This window comes from Aotus nancymaae, unplaced genomic scaffold, assembly GCF_030222135.1.
Source record: "Aotus nancymaae isolate 86718 unplaced genomic scaffold, 86718_ANA_hifiasm-v0.15.2.pri h1tg000089l, whole genome shotgun sequence".
Lineage (NCBI taxonomy): Eukaryota > Metazoa > Chordata > Mammalia > Primates > Aotidae > Aotus > Aotus nancymaae.
In genome coordinates this window covers 23,493,872-23,516,183 of record NW_026988504.1, presented here as the reverse complement: position 1 = coordinate 23,516,183, position 22,312 = coordinate 23,493,872, and the positions used below count along the sequence as shown (strand labels likewise).

Genomic DNA, 22,312 nt, shown 5'->3' with positions numbered 1-22,312 from the left:
CACTCCGTTATTTCTATCAACTACTCCACTTACTACCCTCCTGGGCAATCCTTTATCTCCGGCTCTGAAATCCCATCACTGAGGGCTGGGACCCTCATCAACACTTATCCCCTTTCCCCACACTAGTCTGGTGCCTGGCGAGTTGAAGGCACTCGGTAAACCTCTGTGGAGGGAAGAAATGACGGATAGGCCGTGATGAGCACAACAGAGTCAATCAGAGAGGACGCAGTTATGGGCCAGGGGTGAAGGGGGAAGATCGGGCTTGGGGTGGGAGGACACCAAAGGGCAAGGGTGTCTGCCAGGTGCTCTGGGGGAAGATAGGTGTCAAGGCCGTCATTGCACATGTGCGCACAATGTTTGAACTCGAGTTCTGCTCCTGTGTGTTCCTCGATAAATAAACTGGCGGTGCCTCGGTTTTTCCTGGGCCAAAAAGAAAGTTTGTAGCTGGTACGTTGGTGCCTGCCTTAAAGTGCCAACTACTCCAGGGGCTGAAGTTTGGGAGGGGGTCCAGGCTGACGCCTGTAATCCCAGCACTTTAGGAGGCCCAGGCGGGTGGATCTCCTGAGGTCGGGAGTTCGAGACCAGCCTGGCCGACATGGTGAAACCCGATACCTCTACAAAGAATACACAAGTTAGCCAGCCGGGCGTGACTGTAATCCCAGCTACGAGGGGGGCTGAGGCAGGATAATCGCTTGAAGCTGGGAAGCAGAGGTTGCAGCGAGCCTAGATCGCATCTTTGCACTCCAGCCTGGGCGAGAAGAGCAGAAATCCATCTCAAAAAGAAGAAGAAAAAAAAAAGACTTTGGGCTTGAGCCCAGCCAGGGCAACACCACTGGCACACCATTTCCTTAGGCCAGTTCGTAACTTTCCAAACCCACTGTAATAAGCACTGAAGTTGAAAAGCCCAAAGGCCCTGTCCGTATGGCAGCATGCTTCCTACCAGTCACAGACCTCTATCATCAGCGAAGCGACGGGAAGAACCAGAGTCACCAGTTCCTCAAGACACTACGTTTATTCTGATCTTGCAAACGCGTTATGTCCCCCGAGGGGGGTGCACCGTTCCTGGAAGTACTGCAATACCAGGTCGATGCGTGGAGTGGACGGAGCAAGCTCCTATTCCATCTCCCTGCTCCAAAAATCCATTTAATATATTGTCCTCGGATAGAGGACGTATCAGATATTAAACTGATAAGAACAGATACTACACTTGATCTTAGCCAAAAGGCCGAGAAGCGATGCTGTCGCCTCCGTCCCCGCCGTCACCGTCCCACCGTCATCCACATTGCAGTCGCGGTGAGAGCCCCAGCCTCGCTCCTTGCCTCATTCTCTTTGTCTCATCCACATCGCTGTTCACGCCATTACACACTCGGGCTCATTTTTTATTCTCCACGTTTTAAAAGAGAAATCTTATACCCTCGCTATTCCCGCGTTTCCGGGCTTTCCTTTCGAATTTGCATGCCCCGCCCTGTCCCCCAGGAGGCGTGATCACCTCGTTTGACTCCGCCCCCGGCCGCCTCCGCGTCAGGGGCCGGGGCTCCGCTGGGGGCGACTCCCTTGTTTGTGTCAATCCAGCCAAAAGACAGAACCGAAAGAGACCGGGGGCGCGAAGGCGAGATGGGTCTGTGGAAAAGACCTGTCGGCGGAGAGCGGGCCACGTTTTCCTGGACAAAGACGAGGTCGCAAGGCATCATCGTAAGAGGAGACCAGGCGGCGCTGGGTCTTTAGTTCGTCACCATCGGGTGGGGAGACCAGCCTCGTACCTGCTGGACGAGGGGCTCATTCCCCTCTGCCAGGCAGGAGGCTGACCATCAGATACCGGTTGTAGGGAGGCGGCGCGTGGACGGCGAGGGCCCGGCAAGGATTCTCCCCAGCGCCTGCGCCTCCCGTGGCATCTATGCACGGACCGTGTCCTGTGCCGTGTAGGGAAAGCTGCCTCTTTTCTTGGGACGCGAATTTCCTCTCACCTCCTCCTCCTCCTCCTCCTCCTCCTCCTCCTCCTCCTCGCCTGGCTATTCCTGACGCAGGTTGTCAGGACTCCGCTTGGGTGTCACCCGTCCGGGAAGCCTCCCTTCATTAAGGGCCCTCCGCACTCCCCGCCTCCATATGTGACTGGCAGCCCTCCTACGTAGTTCATCGTACCCCGTTATTCCCATCAACTACTCCACTCACCACCCTTCTGGGCAGTCCTTTATCTCCCCTTCTGAAATCCCATCACTGAGGGCTGAGACCCTCATCAACACTTATCCCGGTTTCCCCGCGCTAGTCTGGTGCCTGGAGATTTGAAGACGCTCAATAAACTTTTGTGGAGCGAAGAAATGATGGAGGCTATTGGCCCTGGCAGGCGTGAAGGGGAAAGATCGGGCTCGGGGCGGCCGGGCACCAGAGGACTGGAGTGTCCGCCGGGTGCTCCGGGGGAAGACGGGCGTCAAGGCCCCCAGCAAAGCTGGGTAAGTCTCTCTGAGACACAGACTGCCGTCTGTAGCTTCTGCATTTACCTTTCCCGTCCTCCTTCCTAACACGACAGTGGAGTTGGGAGTTTATGTCTCTTTTATTTGATTTCAGAAGAGCAAGAAGGTATCATAGATCCGAGAGTGACACTCAGCTAGTCATGCTCCCCCTGCAGGATGCCTGTTGAACAAACAACCAGGTCAAAAAATATAAACTGTGCCCATCCCAATGCCAGCCTCGGGCTGAGGGGCTCTAATTCACTCAACAGCCTTAAGAGGTGGGCATTATTATTAGCCACAGCCAGGATTAGGGTGAGGCCAGTCCTCCAGGGCTGAATTTCAGAAGGTGTTTCTCCTGAACCCTTCAGTAATCAAAGTAAATAATAGTTCAATGCAATATATCTTATCGCAATTATTAGATAATCAAGACATTTATCTGGAGTGCTGAATCTTTTGGTGCTCCCTTACTTTTTTTTTTTTTTTTTTTTCCATCTCAGCAAGGGTTTCCCTCATTTCACTTTATCCCAGTCTCCACCCTGTCATTGTCATCTCCATTCTATTATCCTGCAAAGTACAATATGGCAGACACCCATCTCAGCCTCCCACGTGAGCCACTGTGCCTGGCCCATGTATGTATGTATGTATGTATGTATGTATGTATGTATGTATGTATGTATCTATCTATCTATCTATCTATCCATCTTTCTTTTGAGATAAGGTTTCCCTCTGTTGTCCAGGTTGGAGTGCGGTGTTACAATCATGGCTCATTCACAGTACATCAAGATAAATGCCAAGCGGGTCCAAGATTTCAAAGTGAAAAAAATGGAACTATGAAAGTATATAAGGGCCAGGCACGGTGTTTCATGCCTGTAATTCCAGCACTTTTGGAGGCCAAGGTGGGCGGAGTGCTTGAGTCCAAGAGTTTGAGACCAGCTTAGGCAATATAGCATGCCCGCGTCTCTACAAATAAGTTTAAAAAAATAATAATAAATATTGTTAAAAAAAAAAAAAAAAAAAGTGGACCAAAAAGACGTATAGAGGAGGCTGGGGATGGCGGCTCATGCCTGCAATCCCAACACTTTGGGAGGGCAAGGTGGGAAGATCACCTGAGCCCAGCAATTCAAGACCAGCCTGAACAATATAGGGATACTATACAAAAATAATAGTAGTAACAATAACAATAAGTTAAAAATTAGCCAGGCATGGTGGTGTGTACCTGTGGTTCTAGCTACTCAGGCAGGCTGAGGCGGGAGCATCAGCTCAGCCCGGGAGGTTGAGACCAGCCTGAGCAACGTAGTGAGATACCATCACTGTTGAAAGGGAAAAAATGCAGTAAAATATGAAGCTTTTTTCTTTCTTCTTCCCTCTCTCTCCACTTGTCACAGTGTTTTTCTCTTTTTCTTTCTTTCTTTCTTTTTTTTTCTTCATAAAATCATTATTTACAATAGCCAAGATGGTGTTTTTCACTTTCTATTTTATGTTGCACTCCTCGGGCACAGGATGCAGGTAGGAGAGTGCAGACTCTTGCAGGAGCCCGGAGGCCCTCCGTCTCACAACTTAGGATGGTCCCTGTGACCTCAAAACTCACTAGTGAAGGAGGAGGTCTGAGCTCCCAGTGGGGTAACCAGTCATCCCAGTTTGCTAGGGGATGAGGGGTTTCCTGGAATATGGGACTTTCAGAACTAAAACTGGCAAAGTCCCAGGCAATCAGGGGGAGTTGGCTACCCTAGACCTCTGAGCTGTACTAGACCTCAGAGTGGCCTCCAAATTTCGGGGGAAATGAGAACAACCATCCTGACAGTTCACAGGGGGCTTTCCCCAAGGGTGGCGCATGCTGAAAGGATGTGGTCGGGGGGGGATGCAGCTGGTTTTCGGTGGCCTCAAGAACCTACGGGGAGGCAGAGGACCCCCTCCCCGACAACTGTGCGCTTCTTGCCTTTCACACACCAAGTCCCAGCGGCCCATAACGCCTCTTGCTACCATCAAGACCCTCACTCCGCTCCTCAGGAAGTCCTGGCACCCGGGCCATGAAATCTGGTTCTGAGACAGACATACTTGCTGAGACTGAGGTAACCTCCTTTTACCCACACCTAAGAGCCTGGGAGTTTCCTTTTGTGTCCAATAAGGGCTAATCCTGGGTGGTCTATGGCTGCCTGTCCGCAAGGTCACAGGAGGACCTGACCGCCACCTCTTGTTGCTTTCCTGATGGCTCCCTTGGTCTCCTGCAAGTTCTCCAATGCCGTCTCAGTCCTTGTTCAAGTCTACGTTTTCTGGAGAGAACCCTTCTTGGCACTGTCACCCTCTGTCGAGATAACTGTCCTCCAAATCTCCAGTCCCCTTCTCTAGCCACCCCTAGAAATACCTCTTGGGAGCCCGCCTCTCCAGGCTGTCTGAATTCCTTCTGGCCTCTCAGTCCCTGGATGCTGAGGGCCGCTCCCGTTCCCTTCCTCAAGTCCTTACTTTGCTTGGCTTCAGGCACTTGCAGTTTTGTGGCCTTTTAAAGTCCCACGGTTTTCCTTCTGCCTCTCCAGATGCTGCTTCTCCATCCTTCACTTGATTTCCCTGCCTTGAATGTAGAGATGCTCATGACAGTGCCATGGGCCACTTTCCTCCTCTCACCCCATTGCTCCCTGGGGAATCCCACCCATCTCAGGGCTCGTGGGTCTGTTTCTCACTGACCACCCGAGTCCACCCCTCCGACAAAGGCCTCCCCTGAGCTCCGGGCTCCTGAGCAAATGCACTCTGGACATCCGTCCCCACGTGGATAGCCTGCAGACATCATCACACCGTGGCTGCAACTGAGCTCTTGAAAACCTTCCCGAGGCTGGCATGGTGGCTCTCGCCTGTAATCCCAGCGCTTTGAGAGGCTGAGGCGGGTAGATGGCTTGAGCCCGGAAGTTCAAGAGCAGCCTGAGGAACACGGTGACACCCAGCCTGTAGTAAAAACACAAAAATTAGCCAGCTACTAATATAGTCCCAGCTACTAAGGGAGGCTGAGGCAGGAGTACAGTCCCAGCTACTAGGGAGGCTGAGGCGGGAGAATAGCTTGAACCCGGGAGGTGGAGGTTGCAGTGACCCAAGATGACACCACACTGGACTCCAGCTTCGGGGAGAGAGCGAGATTCTCCCTCAAAAAAAATAAACAGCGAAAAATAGAAAAGTTAGCCGGGCGTGGTGGTGGTGCATGCCTGTAGTCCCAAGTACTGGGGAGGCTGAGGCGGGAGAATGGCCTTGAACCCGGGAACCGGAAGTTAGAATGAGCGGAGATGGCGCCACCTCCACTCCAGCCCGGGCAACAAAGCGAGACTTGTCTGGAAGAAAAAGGAGAGCGAGGAAAACACCCAAGAACAGAAGTAACCGTAACCGCAGATAACGGTGAAGACCAAACCAAATTGCTTGCTACGTTACTGTTTGGCTTTCTTCACGTTTTAACTGCGGGAGTCTTGAAACTTAGCAACACGCCCCGAAGCTTCTCTCGGTGTGTCAGGTTCCCAGCAAGCAATACGTGGTTGAAGCCTCAAACAGGACAACACAGCAGCCCTTCCCCTGGAGAGGCTCGCTGACCGCCAAGCAGAGCGAGGCACAAGCACAGCAGCGTCCGCTAACGAGACAGCAGAAAAGACCACAGGAAAAGCACCGAAGGCAGCTCCGCGAGCCAAGCCAACTTTCACCGTCTGTTGTTAGGCACAGCGCACTTTTCCCCGAGGGGATACACCGTCCCTGGACGGACCGCAATACCAAGCCGATGCGCGGAGCGGACGGAGGAAGCTCCCGTTCCTTCACCCGGCTCCAAAAATCGACTGACTCTGACAGCCCGTCCTCCGGCGGAGGACGGGTATCAGCTGTCACCCCGACAACGACAAGAACAGCCACCACGCATACCTCTATGACGAGACAATGACAAGAACAGACACTACGCAGAGCGCTCAGCCGTAAAGGCCGACACGTCACGCGCGCGGCCGGCGCGCAGGCCACAGGACACATTGGTCCACTCACCCTCAGCTCACGGTAAGAAAAGTCATCGTCAAGTAAAAGAAACCCTCTCTTCCCTACCTTCACACGGTACTCCTTGTGACAATTTGCAACATCGTGTAAGTAATAGCGTTACAAGTTTCGGGGGATATTTACTTTCTCTTTTTGCTCCCATAGCTCCCGGGCGAAACAGCCATTTTAAATTTGCATGCCCCGCCCCACAGGCGCCGAGCTCCTTTCTCCCCGCCGGCTCGCCTGCCAGGGAACCGGAAAGCGCTTGTTAATAATCCCTGGGATCGTGGGAAAGCTCCTTCCGCTTCTAGGCCCTTCAATAGGAAAAGCCCAGAACGAAAAAGACAAGAAGAGTTCTAGGAGGCTTTTCTTTCCAACATCTCTCTCTTTCTCTCCTCTTTCTCCCCTCCCCTCCCCTCCTCCTCTTGTTTCTCTCTCTCTCTCCCCCTCCCTCCCTCCCTCCCTCCTCTTTTTCAGTCCTGACCTAGCTGGCTTCCAACATTTCTTTACACATTTTTTTTCCCCACACATAACGTTGAAAGAATTGTTGGGTGAGCACCCGTGTTGCCACCCCCCGACGTCACCTTGCTGGACTTGCTTCGTTCTATGTGTTACAGACATGTGATGACATCTTTTGTGTCGCTGAGCGCAAGGAGACAGTTACTTACGTCTCCGCCCCCCTCGCCGTTTCTCGACCGTCTGGCCCGGCGAGTTTTCGAATCGAACAGGCGACGGCGCAGCCGGGGGGAGGAAGCGCTCGCCCCCACAGGTTCGAGGCCTGGGCGGAGCCCTGGGAAACGGGCCCCTCCGCTTCGTGTGTGGCGCTGCGAAGCCGCTTCTGCCCGGGAAGGGGGCGAGGGGCCTGGAACGCAGAGGGAACCGCCGGTTCCGAAGCCCCGGGGTGCGCCCGGAGGACCGAGTGGCTGGGGCGGCGCGGGACGGGGGGCTGGGCGGGAGGGGCAGGGGTCCGGGAGGTGACCCCGGAGGGCGTCGGATCTGGCGGGGCCTCGTGGGCTCCCCTCCCTCAGAGGGGGCGCGCTGAGGGTGGGCGGTGGCGCCCCGAGAGCGACCACCACCCACCCTCAGAGGGGGCGCGCTGAGGGTGGGCGGTGGCGCCCCGAGCGCGACCACCACCTCCCTGGGAACGCGAGAGTTCGGACCAGTTACCGGGGCCTGGGTAGAGAAACGGGAAGGCAGCGAGGGCCTGGGCCCGGGTAGGGCACTGCGGGGGCTGAGAGGTGGCCAGATTCTGGCTGTACTTTGAAAGCAGAGCTGACGGCCTTTGCGGAGACCTGGGATGGGGGTGAGAGAAAGGAGTGGAGGGTGACTCCAAGGGTGTAGGCCAGAGCGACTGCCGCATTCAGAGTTGGGCGAGGACTAGGTTTGTCGGTTCGGGGTTGGGGGGCTGGGGGATTGGGGGTTGGGGGTAGGGAGTGGGGGAGGGCGCGGGATGTCCTGATCGGTTTTGGAGAGGACGAGCTAGAGAGGCGGCAAGCCAGACGGCCAAGCAGAGGTGTCAGCCAGGCCGCTGGATGTGCCATTGTGGACTCCAGGCTGGGACTCTTTGGAGACCGTGGGTCTGGAGGAGCGCCTTCGAAGGATAAAGAGTGTTCGCCCACAGGCAGGACGCCCAGGAATGAGCCCCGGGGCGCTCCAAAGTCAAGGAGGCGATCCTTCTGCCTCAGCCTCCCCATGAGCTGAGACTACAGGCGCGCATCACCATGACCGGCTAACTTTTTTTTTTTTTTTTTTTTTTTTTTTGGACACGAAGTTTTGCTCCGTCATCTTGGCTAGAGTCCAGTGGCGTGATCTTGGCTCACTGCAACCTGCGCCGCTCGGGTTCAAGCAGTTCTGCCTCAACCTCCTGAGTAGCTGGGACTACAGGCATGTGCTACCACGTTCGGCCAATTTTTGTGGTTTTAGTAGAGACGGGGTTCACCATGTTGGCCAGGCTAGTCTTGAACTCCTGACCTCAAGTGATCCGCCCGCCTCAGCCTTCCAAACTGCTGAGATTGCAGGCGTGAGCCACTGCGCCAGTCCCATATGCTTCTTCTTTCTTCTTTCCTTCCTTCCTTCTTTCTTTCATTTTTCTCCCTCTCTCTCTCTCTCTCTCTCTTTCTCTTTTGAAAAGATGGAGTCTTGCTCTGTCGCAATTTTGGCTCACTGCGACCTCCACCTCCTGGGTTCAAGCAATTCTCCTGTCTCAGCCTCCTGAGTAGCTGTGACTACAGGCGCCTGCCACCACACCTGGCTAATGTTAGTATTTTTAGGACAGACAGGGGTTTCACCATATTGGTCAAGGTGGTCTTGAACTCTTGACCTCAGGTGATCCGCCCACCTTGGCCTCCCAAAGTGTTGGGATTACAGGCAGGATCCACTGTGCCCAGCATGCCTCTTTTTATAAAAGGTATTTGGTAGAGATGGAGCATCTTGCTACAGTCTTGCTGCTCACGGTGTGGTCCCCAGACCAGCACCATTGACATCATCTGGGAGTGGGTTAGAAGTGTGGAATCACTGGCTCCAGACCTATTGCATCAGAATCTGCATGTTAACAAGGTTCCCTAGAATGCACATGCAGATTAGAGTTTGAGAAGCGTTCTGCTCTGGGACTTGATGACAGAAGGAGGGGAAATGAGGGAGGGAGAAGAAGCAAATATTTTTTGAGATCTCGACTCTCACTACCAATATCTGAAACTTGGGGACCACATGGATTCGGATAACAAGTGATATAGTTATAACTCCAGATGTCTACGCTGGTGGCGGAGTGGATTTTAGAACACTTTCTGAGGTTATACAATACAGAATCAGCAAGTTGAGGCAGAAGGGCCTGAAGGGAGATGGCCAATGTATGTGAGCAAGGCTGACGCTAAGGAGTTGAGACCGGGGATGGTGGCATGCACCTGTAGTCCCAGCACCTCAGAAGGCTGAGGTGAAGGGTCGCCTGAGCCCGGGAGGTTGAGGTTCCAGTGAGCCATGGTCAAGCCACTGCACTCCACCATGGGCCACAGAGGGAGACCCTGTCTTTTAAAAAAAAACAAAAGAAAAGAAAAAAAAAGAAAAAACTCGAGGCCTTCTGTTTCTGTGATCAGGGGTGAGGTATACAGGTGGTCCCCATAGACTGGGAGACATGGTGCAAGGTTAATATTTTGTGTAAGAGAAGAGGAGTTCATATTTCAGAATCCCTGGAATGCCAGTGTGTAATGAGCAGGCAGGCCGAGAGAAGGGACAACATATGTATGTTTTTATAACGACTTAGAGGCAAATGGTTAGAGCAGCTCTGAACTGAAATCTACTCAAACATCCATCAGTGGGTGAACGGATAAACAGAACGTGACATTCAGGAATGACACACGCCACAACGGAAGAACCTCAGGAAACATGCTCAGAGAAAGACGTCAGTCAGGTGCAAAAGACCACAGACTGTGTGATTCCCTTTATGTGAAATGCCAGGAAAGGGAACTCTGTAGACATACTGATCAGTGGTTGACGGAAGGTGAGGGTGGGAGTGGGCAATGACTTTGTAGGGAGGGAAAACGTTACCTCTGTCCTCTTGGGGGTCCCTGCTGGGCCTGAGAATCAAACTGACATCAGATAGTTAGCAGGAGGAAAGCATAGATGCTCAATGTGTCAGGTGTTTTTTTGTTTGTTTGTTTTGTTTATTTGTTTGTTTTTGATGGAGTTTCACTCTTGTTGCCCAGGCTGGAGTGCAATGGCACGATCTCGGCTCACTGCAACCTCTGCCTCCTGGGTTCAAGCAATTCTCCTGCCTCAGCCTCCTGAGTAGCTGGAATTACAGGCATGCACCACCAACTCCGGCTAATTTTTTGTATTTTTAGTAGAGATGGGGTGTCTCCATGTTGGCCAGGCTGGTCTCGAACTCCTGACTTAAGGTGATCTGCCTGCCTCAGCCTCCCAAAGTGCTGGGATTATAGGCGTGACCCACCGCCCCTGGTCACTCAATGTAAATTTTACATGACACAGGAGCGCTCATAAGGAAATGAAAACCCAAGGCCATGGTCACATATGTGCATTTGTTCTGGTAATTTTCTGCCTCTCCTTCGACTTGCCGATCTTCTCTCCTGCTCTTTTGTACTGCATGGAGCTGCATAAAGGGTAGTGACTCAAATGACAGCCTTTCTTGCTGCAGTTGGTCGCAGGGCTGCCTCTGCTACTCCTCCTGTGCCTCATGGACAACAAGTTATGCTCATGTCCAAGCTACAGAGAAGTGGAGCCAGTGCCAGGGAGAAGTAGTAGGGACCCATGGCGGTGGGGTCCTTATTGGGAACAGAGTCCTTGGTGCCATTAGGGGCAGACAGTGGAAGCAAACACATATGGCAATCCTGTGTCTGCCCTGTTTCTGGAGAGGCAGATGCAGAAAGCAGGTCAGAGGGAGCTTGACTCGACAGGAAGTTGCAGGGGTTGAGGGTAGCCATTGCATATAATCAAACCTGTTACTGATTTCTTGGTATCTGGTGTCATTGTATATTTGTGTGTGTGTGTGTGTGTGTGTGCGTGCGTGTGTGTGTGTGTGTGTGTGTGTGTATCCCACATATATATATAATTTTTTTTTTTTTGAGACGGAGTTTCACTCTTGTTACCCAGGCTGGAGTGCAATGGCGCGATCTCGGCTCACCGCAACCTCCGCCTCCTGGGTTCAGGCAATTCTCCTGCCTCAGCCTCCTGAGTAGCTGTGATTACAGGCATGCGCCACCATGCCCAGCTAATTTTTTGTATTTTTAGTAGAGACGGGGTTTCACCATGTTGACCAGGATGGTCTCGATCTCTTGACCTCGTGATCCACCCGCCTCGGCCTCCCAAAGTGCTGGGATTACAGGCGTGGGCCACCGCGCCCGGCCAAGAAACCCTTTTTAAACTTTAACAGCCAGGGGTCAGAATTTCTCGAATCATATATTTGCATGTAGCACAGAAGATGCTCTTTTAATAAAAATCCGGAAATTGGTTGTGCACATTATGTAATAGAGAACAGTATCGGATTAAAGCAACAACGGTGACACGTAACCTTTGCCCAAAGCTTGGTAAATGTTGATGGTCACTGTGTACCTTCAGACGGCCTTGTACTCTAACAGAGAGACTGATTTCAAAACCGGGTGAAGAGAAGATGCCTGTGCCTGCCTGTGCCTGTATATTACTGTCAATGTCAATCAGGAAAGTGTGGGTTTGTTCCAGTTATTTTCTGGCTCCCTTTTACTTGCCATTTACTTCTGTCTCCTGCCCTGTTGTACTGCACAGAGCTACAGAAAGTGAGTGGGTATAACGACAGTCCCTCTTTTGCAGTTGGTCACACGGCTGCCCTGGTACTCATCCTGTGTCTCCTGTCCTCTCCCCTCCAAATCCCCCATGGCCCTCAGCTATCACCTCTGCTGATCCTGGTGGTTTCCCTGGTACCGTGAACTAAACTCTCATTCCTGAGGGGCCTGTACCCCTCGAGGCCACACCCTTCTCAGGTCAGGGTTCCTGCACTTGTCCATTCATTTCACAGGTAGACCTGGGAGTAACACGTGTCACCCAAACAGATCACCAGAGTCCACGCATGTTCCACCTGCCCTCCCTGCATACGAGCACCACCCCCTCCTGAGGATGGATCGGGGTCATTAATCCCTGCCAAGATGGCAACTGCTCCTGCCTGCTGGTCCAACCTGCCCAGTTATGGCTGTAGCTTGAAGGCTTGAAGTTCAATGGGACCCACTTGTGCTTCCACCCTTTGGTTCTTTTATTTTTATTTATTCGAGATGGGGTCTGGTTCTGTCACCAAGGCTGGAGGTGCAGTGCAGGGCTTGCTGCAGCATCCACCTCCCAGGCTCCACTGATCCTCCTGCCTCAGCCTCTGAAGTAGCTGGTGTACAGATATTTGTCACCATGAACAGGGTTCCACTACATTGCCTAGTCTGTTTCTTTTGTGCTTTGTGTTCAGACAGGGCTCCAGCTCTGTCACCTAGGCTGGAGTGGAATGGTGTGATCTCGCCTCACTGTGGCCTCCTGGGCTCAAGCCATCCTCCCAGCTGGGACTCCCAAAGTGCTGGGATTACACGCATGAGCCACTGCGTCTGGCCTGAAGACAGCCTTTAGAGAAAGAAGCAGGGGGGAGTTTTGCTGAGGACAGACAAGATTCCTGGAGTTTGGAAGGGGTGACAGATTGGGTCAGCAAAGGGAACAATTCCACTTATCATGTTGGGATGCAATTTATAGACACAAGGATGAGACCCAAAAGAGTCGGGAGAGATTTGTCATCATGGTTGCAAGGCAGCTGCTGGTGGCTGATCCTTAAAAGGACATACATACCTAGAATAGAGCCTGAAGACGCATCGGTAGCATGAAGTGCTACTTCATGCCCCGTATGTGACTAGCAGCCCTCCTGTGTATTTTATGGCACTCCTTTCTTTTTCTTCCTTTCTTTCTTTCTTAAAGACGGGAGAAAGATTCACCATCTTGGTCAGGCTGGTCTTGAACTCCCGACCTCAGGTGATCCGCCCACCTTGGCCTCCAAAGTGCTTGGATTACCGGCGTGAGCCACCACGCCCAGCCGCACTCCGTTATTTCTATCAACTACTCCACTTACTACCCTCCTGGGCAATCCTTTATCTCCGGCTCTGAAATCCCATCACTGAGGGCTGGGACCCTCATCAACACTTATCCCCTTTTCCCCACACTAGTCTGGTGCCTGGCGAGTTGAAGGCACTCGGTAAACCTCTGTGGAGGGAAGAAATGACGGATAGGCCGTGATGAGCACAACAGAGTCAATCAGAGAGGACGCAGTTATGGGCCAGGGGTGAAGGGGGAAGATCGGGCTTGGGGTGGGAGGACACCAAAGGGCAAGGGTGTCTGCCAGGTGCTCTGGGGGAAGATAGGTGTCAAGGCCGTCATTGCACATGTGCGCACAATGTTTGAACTCGAGTTCTGCTCCTGTGTGTTCCTCGATAAATAAACTGGCGGTGCCTCGGTTTTTCCTGGGCCAAAAAGAAAGTTTGTAGCTGGTACGTTGGTGCCTGCCTTAAAGTGCCAACTACTCCAGGGGCTGAAGTTTGGGAGGGGGTCCAGGCTGACGCCTGTAATCCCAGCACTTTAGGAGGCCCAGGCGGGTGGATCTCCTGAGGTCGGGAGTTCGAGACCAGCCTGGCCGACATGGTGAAACCCGATACCTCTACAAAGAATACACAAGTTAGCCAGCCGGGCGTGACTGTAATCCCAGCTACGAGGGGGGCTGAGGCAGGATAATCGCTTGAAGCTGGGAAGCAGAGGTTGCAGCGAGCCTAGATCGCATCTTTGCACTCCAGCCTGGGCGAGAAGAGCAGAAATCCATCTCAAAAAGAAGAAGAAAAAAAAAAGACTTTGGGCTTGAGCCCAGCCAGGGCAACACCACTGGCACACCATTTCCTTAGGCCAGTTCGTAACTTTCCAAACCCACTGTAATAAGCACTGAAGTTGAAAAGCCCAAAGGCCCTGTCCGTATGGCAGCATGCTTCCTACCAGTCACAGACCTCTATCATCAGCGAAGCGACGGGAAGAACCAGAGTCACCAGTTCCTCAAGACACTACGTTTATTCTGATCTTGCAAACGCGTTATGTCCCCCGAGGGGGGTGCACCGTTCCTGGAAGTACTGCAATACCAGGTCGATGCGTGGAGTGGACGGAGCAAGCTCCTATTCCATCTCCCTGCTCCAAAAATCCATTTAATATATTGTCCTCGGATAGAGGACGTATCAGATATTAAACTGATAAGAACAGATACTACACTTGATCTTAGCCAAAAGGCCGAGAAGCGATGCTGTCGCCTCCGTCCCCGCCGTCACCGTCCCACCGTCATCCACATTGCAGTCGCGGTGAGAGCCCCAGCCTCGCTCCTTGCCTCATTCTCTTTGTCTCATCCACATCGCTGTTCACGCCATTACACACTCGGGCTCATTTTTTATTCTCCACGTTTTAAAAGAGAAATCTTATACCCTCGCTATTCCCGCGTTTCCGGGCTTTCCTTTCGAATTTGCATGCCCCGCCCTGTCCCCCAGGAGGCGTGATCACCTCGTTTGACTCCGCCCCCGGCCGCCTCCGCGTCAGGGGCCGGGGCTCCGCTGGGGGCGACTCCCTTGTTTGTGTCAATCCAGCCAAAAGACAGAACCGAAAGAGACCGGGGGCGCGAAGGCGAGATGGGTCTGTGGAAAAGACCTGTCGGCGGAGAGCGGGCCACGTTTTCCTGGACAAAGACGAGGTCGCAAGGCATCATCGTAAGAGGAGACCAGGCGGCGCTGGGTCTTTAGTTCGTCACCATCGGGTGGGGAGACCAGCCTCGTACCTGCTGGACGAGGGGCTCATTCCCCTCTGCCAGGCAGGAGGCTGACCATCAGATACCGGTTGTAGGGAGGCGGCGCGTGGACGGCGAGGGCCCGGCAAGGATTCTCCCCAGCGCCTGCGCCTCCCGTGGCATCTATGCACGGACCGTGTCCTGTGCCGTGTAGGGAAAGCTGCCTCTTTTCTTGGGACGCGAATTTCCTCTCACCTCCTCCTCCTCCTCCTCCTCCTCCTCCTCCTCCTCCTCCTCCTCCTCCTCCTCCTCCTCCTCCTCCTCCTCCTCCTCCTCGCCTGGCTATTCCTGACGCAGGTTGTCAGGACTCCGCTTGGGTGTCACCCGTCCGGGAAGCCTCCCTTCATTAAGGGCCCTCCGCACTCCCCGCCTCCATATGTGACTGGCAGCCCTCCTACGTAGTTCATCGTACCCCGTTATTCCCATCAACTACTCCACTCACCACCCTTCTGGGCAGTCCTTTATCTCCCCTTCTGAAATCCCATCACTGAGGGCTGAGACCCTCATCAACACTTATCCCGGTTTCCCCGCGCTAGTCTGGTGCCTGGAGATTTGAAGACGCTCAATAAACTTTTGTGGAGCGAAGAAATGACGGAGGCTATTGGCCCTGGCAGGCGTGAAGGGGAAAGATCGGGCTCGGGGCGGCCGGGCACCAGAGGACTGGAGTGTCCGCCGGGTGCTCCGGGGGAAGACGGGCGTCAAGGCCCCCAGCAAAGCTGGGTAAGTCTCTCTGAGACACAGACTGCCGTCTGTAGCTTCTGCATTTACCTTTCCCGTCCTCCTTCCTAACACGACAGTGGAGTTGGGAGTTTATGTCTCTTTTATTTGATTTCAGAAGAGCAAGAAGGTATCATAGATCCGAGAGTGACACTCAGCTAGTCATGCTCCCCCTGCAGGATGCCTGTTGAACAAACAACCAGGTCAAAAAATATAAACTGTGCCCATCCCAATGCCAGCCTCGGGCTGAGGGGCTCTAATTCACTCAACAGCCTTAAGAGGTGGGCATTATTATTAGCCACAGCCAGGATTAGGGTGAGGCCAGTCCTCCAGGGCTGAATTTCAGAAGGTGTTTCTCCTGAACCCTTCAGTAATCAAAGTAAATAATAGTTCAATGCAATATATCTTATCGCAATTATTAGATAATCAAGACATTTATCTGGAGTGCTGAATCTTTTGGTGCTCCCTTACTTTTTTTTTTTTTTTTTTTTTCCATCTCAGCAAGGGTTTCCCTCATTTCACTTTATCCCAGTCTCCACCCTGTCATTGTCATCTCCATTCTATTATCCTGCAAAGTACAATATGGCAGACACCCATCTCAGCCTCCCACGTGAGCCACTGTGCCTGGCCCATGTATGTATGTATGTATGTATGTATGTATGTATGTATGTATGTATGTATCTATCTATCTATCTATCTATCCATCTTTCTTTTGAGATAAGGTTTCCCTCTGTTGTCCAGGTTGGAGTGCGGTGTTACAATCATGGCTCATTCACAGTACATCAAGATAAATGCCAAGCGGGTCCAAGATTTCAAAGTGAAAAAAATGGAACTATGAAAGTATATAAGGGCCAGGCACGGTGTTTCATGCCTGTAATTCCAGCACTTTTGGAGGCCAAGGTGGGCGGAGTGCTTGAGTCCAAGAGTTTGAGACCAGCTTAGGCAATATAGCATGCCCGCGTCTCTACAAATAAGTTTAAAAAAATAATAATAAATATTGTTAAAAAAAAAAAAAAAAAAGTGGACCAAAAAGACGTATAGAGGAGGCTGGGGATGGCGGCTCATGCCTGCAATCCCAACACTTTGGGAGGGCAAGGTGGGAAGATCACCTGAGCCCAGCAATTCAAGACCAGCCTGAACAATATAGGGATACTATACAAAAATAATAGTAGTAACAATAACAATAAGTTAAAAATTAGCCAGGCATGGTGGTGTGTACCTGTGGTTCTAGCTACTCAGGCAGGCTGAGGCGGGAGCATCAGCTCAGCCCGGGAGGTTGAGACCAGCCTGAGCAACGTAGTGAGATACCATCACTGTTGAAAGGGAAAAAATGCAGTAAAATATGAAGCTTTTTTCTTTCTTCTTCCCTCTCTCTCCACTTGTCACAGTGTTTTTCTCTTTTTCTTTCTTTCTTTCTTTTTTTTTCTTCATAAAATCATTATTTACAATAGCCAAGATGGTGTTTTTCACTTTCTATTTTATGTTGCACTCCTCGGGCACAGGATGCAGGTAGGAGAGTGCAGACTCTTGCAGGAGCCCGGAGGCCCTCCGTCTCACAACTTAGGATGGTCCCTGTGACCTCAAAACTCACTAGTGAAGGAGGAGGTCTGAGCTCCCAGTGGGGTAACCAGTCATCCCAGTTTGCTAGGGGATGAGGGGTTTCCTGGAATATGGGACTTTCAGAACTAAAACTGGCAAAGTCCCAGGCAATCAGGGGGAGTTGGCTACCCTAGACCTCTGAGCTGTACTAGACCTCAGAGTGGCCTCCAAATTTCGGGGGAAATGAGAACAACCATCCTGACAGTTCACAGGGGGCTTTCCCCAAGGGTGGCGCATGCTGAAAGGATGTGGTCGGGGGGGGATGCAGCTGGTTTTCGGTGGCCTCAAGAACCTACGGGGAGGCAGAGGACCCCCTCCCCGACAACTGTGCGCTTCTTGCCTTTCACACACCAAGTCCCAGCGGCCCATAACGCCTCTTGCTACCATCAAGACCCTCACTCCGCTCCTCAGGAAGTCCTGGCACCCGGGCCATGAAATCTGGTTCTGAGACAGACATACTTGCTGAGACTGAGGTAACCTCCTTTTACCCACACCTAAGAGCCTGGGAGTTTCCTTTTGTGTCCAATAAGGGCTAATCCTGGGTGGTCTATGGCTGCCTGTCCGCAAGGTCACAGGAGGACCTGACCGCCACCTCTTGTTGCTTTCCTGATGGCTCCCTTGGTCTCCTGCAAGTTCTCCAATGCCGTCTCAGTCCTTGTTCAAGTCTACGTTTTCTGGAGAGAACCCTTCTTGGCACTGTCACCCTCTGTCGAGATAACTGTCCTCCAAATCTCCAGTCCCCTTCTCTAGCCACCCCTAGAAATACCTCTTGGGAGCCCGCCTCTCCAGGCTGTCTGAATTCCTTCTGGCCTCTCAGTCCCTGGATGCTGAGGGCCGCTCCCGTTCCCTTCCTCAAGTCCTTACTTTGCTTGGCTTCAGGCACTTGCAGTTTTGTGGCCTTTTAAAGTCCCACGGTTTTCCTTCTGCCTCTCCAGATGCTGCTTCTCCATCCTTCACTTGATTTCCCTGCCTTGAATGTAGAGATGCTCATGACAGTGCCATGGGCCACTTTCCTCCTCTCACCCCATTGCTCCCTGGGGAATCCCACCCATCTCAGGGCTCGTGGGTCTGTTTCTCACTGACCACCCGAGTCCACCCCTCCGACAAAGGCCTCCCCTGAGCTCCGGGCTCCTGAGCAAATGCACTCTGGACATCCGTCCCCACGTGGATAGCCTGCAGACATCATCACACCGTGGCTGCAACTGAGCTCTTGAAAACCTTCCCGAGGCTGGCATGGTGGCTCTCGCCTGTAATCCCAGCGCTTTGAGAGGCTGAGGCGGGTAGATGGCTTGAGCCCGGAAGTTCAAGAGCAGCCTGAGGAACACGGTGACACCCAGCCTGTAGTAAAAACACAAAAATTAGCCAGCTACTAATATAGTCCCAGCTACTAAGGGAGGCTGAGGCAGGAGTACAGTCCCAGCTACTAGGGAGGCTGAGGCGGGAGAATAGCTTGAACCCGGGAGGTGGAGGTTGCAGTGACCCAAGATGACACCACACTGGACTCCAGCTTCGGGGAGAGAGCGAGATTCTCCCTCAAAAAAAATAAACAGCGAAAAATAGAAAAGTTAGCCGGTCGTGGTGGTGGTGCATGCCTGTAGTCCCAAGTACTGGGGAGGCTGAGGCGGGAGAATGGCCTTGAACCCGGGAACCGGAAGTTAGAATGAGCGGAGATGGCGCCACCTCCACTCCAGCCCGGGCAACAAAGCGAGACTTGTCTGGAAGAAAAAGGAGAGCGAGGAAAACACCCAAGAACAGAAGTAACCGTAACCGCAGATAACGGTGAAGACCAAACCAAATTGCTTGCTACGTTACTGTTTGGCTTTCTTCACGTTTTAACTGCGGGAGTCTTGAAACTTAGCAACACGCCCCGAAGCTTCTCTCGGTGTGTCAGGTTCCCAGCAAGCAATACGTGGTTGAAGCCTCAAACAGGACAACACAGCAGCCCTTCCCCTGGAGAGGCTCGCTGACCGCCAAGCAGAGCGAGGCACAAGCACAGCAGCGTCCGCTAACGAGACAGCAGAAAAGACCACAGGAAAAGCACCGAAGGCAGCTCCGCGAGCCAAGCCAACTTTCACCGTCTGTTGTTAGGCACAGCGCACTTTTCCCCGAGGGGATACACCGTCCCTGGACGGACCGCAATACCAAGCCGATGCGCGGAGCGGACGGAGGAAGCTCCCGTTCCTTCACCCGGCTCCAAAAATCGACTGACTCTGACAGCCCGTCCTCCGGCGGAGGACGGGTATCAGCTGTCACCCCGACAACGACAAGAACAGCCACCACGCATACCTCTATGACGAGACAATGACAAGAACAGACACTACGCAGAGCGCTCAGCCGTAAAGGCCGACACGTCACGCGCGCGGCCGGCGCGCAGGCCACAGGACACATTGGTCCACTCACCCTCAGCTCACGGTAAGAAAAGTCATCGTCAAGTAAAAGAAACCCTCTCTTCCCTACCTTCACACGGTACTCCTTGTGACAATTTGCAACATCGTGTAAGTAATAGCGTTACAAGTTTCGGGGGATATTTACTTTCTCTTTTTGCTCCCATAGCTCCCGGGCGAAACAGCCATTTTAAATTTGCATGCCCCGCCCCACAGGCGCCGAGCTCCTTTCTCCCCGCCGGCTCGCCTGCCAGGGAACCGGAAAGCGCTTGTTAATAATCCCTGGGATCGTGGGAAAGCTCCTTCCGCTTCTAGGCCCTTCAATAGGAAAAGCCCAGAACGAAAAAGACAAGAAGAGTTCTAGGAGGCTTTTCTTTCCAACATCTCTCTCTTTCTCTCCTCTTTCTCCCCTCCCCTCCCCTCCTCCTCTTGTTTCTCTCTCTCTCTCCCCCTCCCTCCCTCCCTCCCTCCTCTTTTTCAGTCCTGACCTAGCTGGCTTCCAACATTTCTTTACACATTTTTTTTCCCCACACATAACGTTGAAAGAATTGTTGGGTGAGCACCCGTGTTGCCACCCCCCGACGTCACCTTGCTGGACTTGCTTCGTTCTATGTGTTACAGACATGTGATGACATCTTTTGTGTCGCTGAGCGCAAGGAGACAGTTACTTACGTCTCCGCCCCCCTCGCCGTTTCTCGACCGTCTGGCCCGGCGAGTTTTCGAATCGAACAGGCGACGGCGCAGCCGGGGGGAGGAAGCGCTCGCCCCCACAGGTTCGAGGCCTGGGCGGAGCCCTGGGAAACGGGCCCCTCCGCTTCGTGTGTGGCGCTGCGAAGCCGCTTCTGCCCGGGAAGGGGGCGAGGGGCCTGGAACGCAGAGGGAACCGCCGGTTCCGAAGCCCCGGGGTGCGCCCGGAGGACCGAGTGGCTGGGGCGGCGCGGGACGGGGGGCTGGGCGGGAGGGGCAGGGGTCCGGGAGGTGACCCCGGAGGGCGTCGGATCTGGCGGGGCCTCGTGGGCTCCCCTCCCTCAGAGGGGGCGCGCTGAGGGTGGGCGGTGGCGCCCCGAGAGCGACCACCACCCACCCTCAGAGGGGGCGCGCTGAGGGTGGGCGGTGGCGCCCCGAGCGCGACCACCACCTCCCTGGGAACGCGAGAGTTCGGACCAGTTACCGGGGCCTGGGTAGAGAAACGGGAAGGCAGCGAGGGCCTGGGCCCGGGTAGGGCACTGCGGGGGCTGAGAGGTGGCCAGATTCTGGCTGTACTTTGAAAGCAGAGCTGACGGCCTTTGCGGAGACCTGGGATGGGGGTGAGAGAAAGGAGTGGAGGGTGACTCCAAGGGTGTAGGCCAGAGCGACTGCCGCATTCAGAGTTGGGCGAGGACTAGGTTTGTCGGTTCGGGGTTGGGGGGCTGGGGGATTGGGGGTTGGGGGTAGGGAGTGGGGGAGGGCGCGGGATGTCCTGATCGGTTTTGGAGAGGACGAGCTAGAGAGGCGGCAAGCCAGACGGCCAAGCAGAGGTGTCAGCCAGGCCGCTGGATGTGCCATTGTGGACTCCAGGCTGGGACTCTTTGGAGACCGTGGGTCTGGAGGAGCGCCTTCGAAGGATAAAGAGTGTTCGCCCACAGGCAGGACGCCCAGGAATGAGCCCCGGGGCGCTCCAAAGTCAAGGAGGCGATCCTTCTGCCTCAGCCTCCCCATTAGCTGAGACTACAGGCGCGCATCACCATGACCGGCTAACTTTTTTTTTTTTTTTTTTTTTTTTTTGGACACGAAGTTTTGCTCCGTCATCTTGGCTAGAGTCCAGTGGCGTGATCTTGGCTCACTGCAACCTGCGCCGCTCGGGTTCAAGCAGTTCTGCCTCAACCTCCTGAGTAGCTGGGACTACAGGCATGTGCTACCACGTTCGGCCAATTTTTGTGGTTTTAGTAGAGACGGGGTTCACCATGTTGGCCAGGCTAGTCTTGAACTCCTGACCTCAAGTGATCCGCCCGCCTCAGCCTTCCAAACTGCTGAGATTGCAGGCGTGAGCCACTGCGCCAGTCCCATATGCTTCTTCTTTCTTCTTTCCTTCCTTCCTTCTTTCTTTCATTTTTCTCCCTCTCTCTCTCTCTCTCTCTCTTTCTCTTTTGAAAAGATGGAGTCTTGCTCTGTCGCAATTTTGGCTCACTGCGACCTCCACCTCCTGGGTTCAAGCAATTCTCCTGTCTCAGCCTCCTGAGTAGCTGTGACTACAGGCGCCTGCCACCACACCTGGCTAATGTTAGTATTTTTAGGACAGACAGGGGTTTCACCATATTGGTCAAGGTGGTCTTGAACTCTTGACCTCAGGTGATCCGCCCACCTTGGCCTCCCAAAGTGTTGGGATTACAGGCAGGATCCACTGTGCCCAGCATGCCTCTTTTTATAAAAGGTATTTGGTAGAGATGGAGCATCTTGCTACAGTCTTGCTGCTCACGGTGTGGTCCCCAGACCAGCACCATTGACATCATCTGGGAGTGGGTTAGAAGTGTGGAATCACTGGCTCCAGACCTATTGCATCAGAATCTGCATGTTAACAAGGTTCCCTAGAATGCACATGCAGATTAGAGTTTGAGAAGCGTTCTGCTCTGGGACTTGATGACAGAAGGAGGGGAAATGAGGGAGGGAGAAGAAGCAAATATTTTTTGAGATCTCGACTCTCACTACCAATATCTGAAACTTGGGGACCACATGGATTCGGATAACAAGTGATATAGTTATAACTCCAGATGTCTACGCTGGTGGCGGAGTGGATTTTAGAACACTTTCTGAGGTTATACAATACAGAATCAGCAAGTTGAGGCAGAAGGGCCTGAAGGGAGATGGCCAATGTATGTGAGCAAGGCTGA

General features: G+C 53.2%; 2 non-coding genes across 2 annotated transcripts; both read right to left on the bottom strand.

Moving 5' to 3' along the window:
- Positions 1–1,046: 1,046 nt before the first annotated feature.
- Positions 1,047–1,237, bottom strand: LOC135271749 (U2 spliceosomal RNA). Its single transcript, XR_010339883.1, has one exon. It is a non-coding gene; the product is annotated as a U2 spliceosomal RNA (small nuclear RNA).
- Positions 1,238–14,022: 12,785 nt separating this feature from the next.
- Positions 14,023–14,213, bottom strand: LOC135271748 (U2 spliceosomal RNA). Its single transcript, XR_010339882.1, has one exon. It is a non-coding gene; the product is annotated as a U2 spliceosomal RNA (small nuclear RNA).
- Between the last annotated feature and the right edge of the window lie 8,099 nt (positions 14,214–22,312).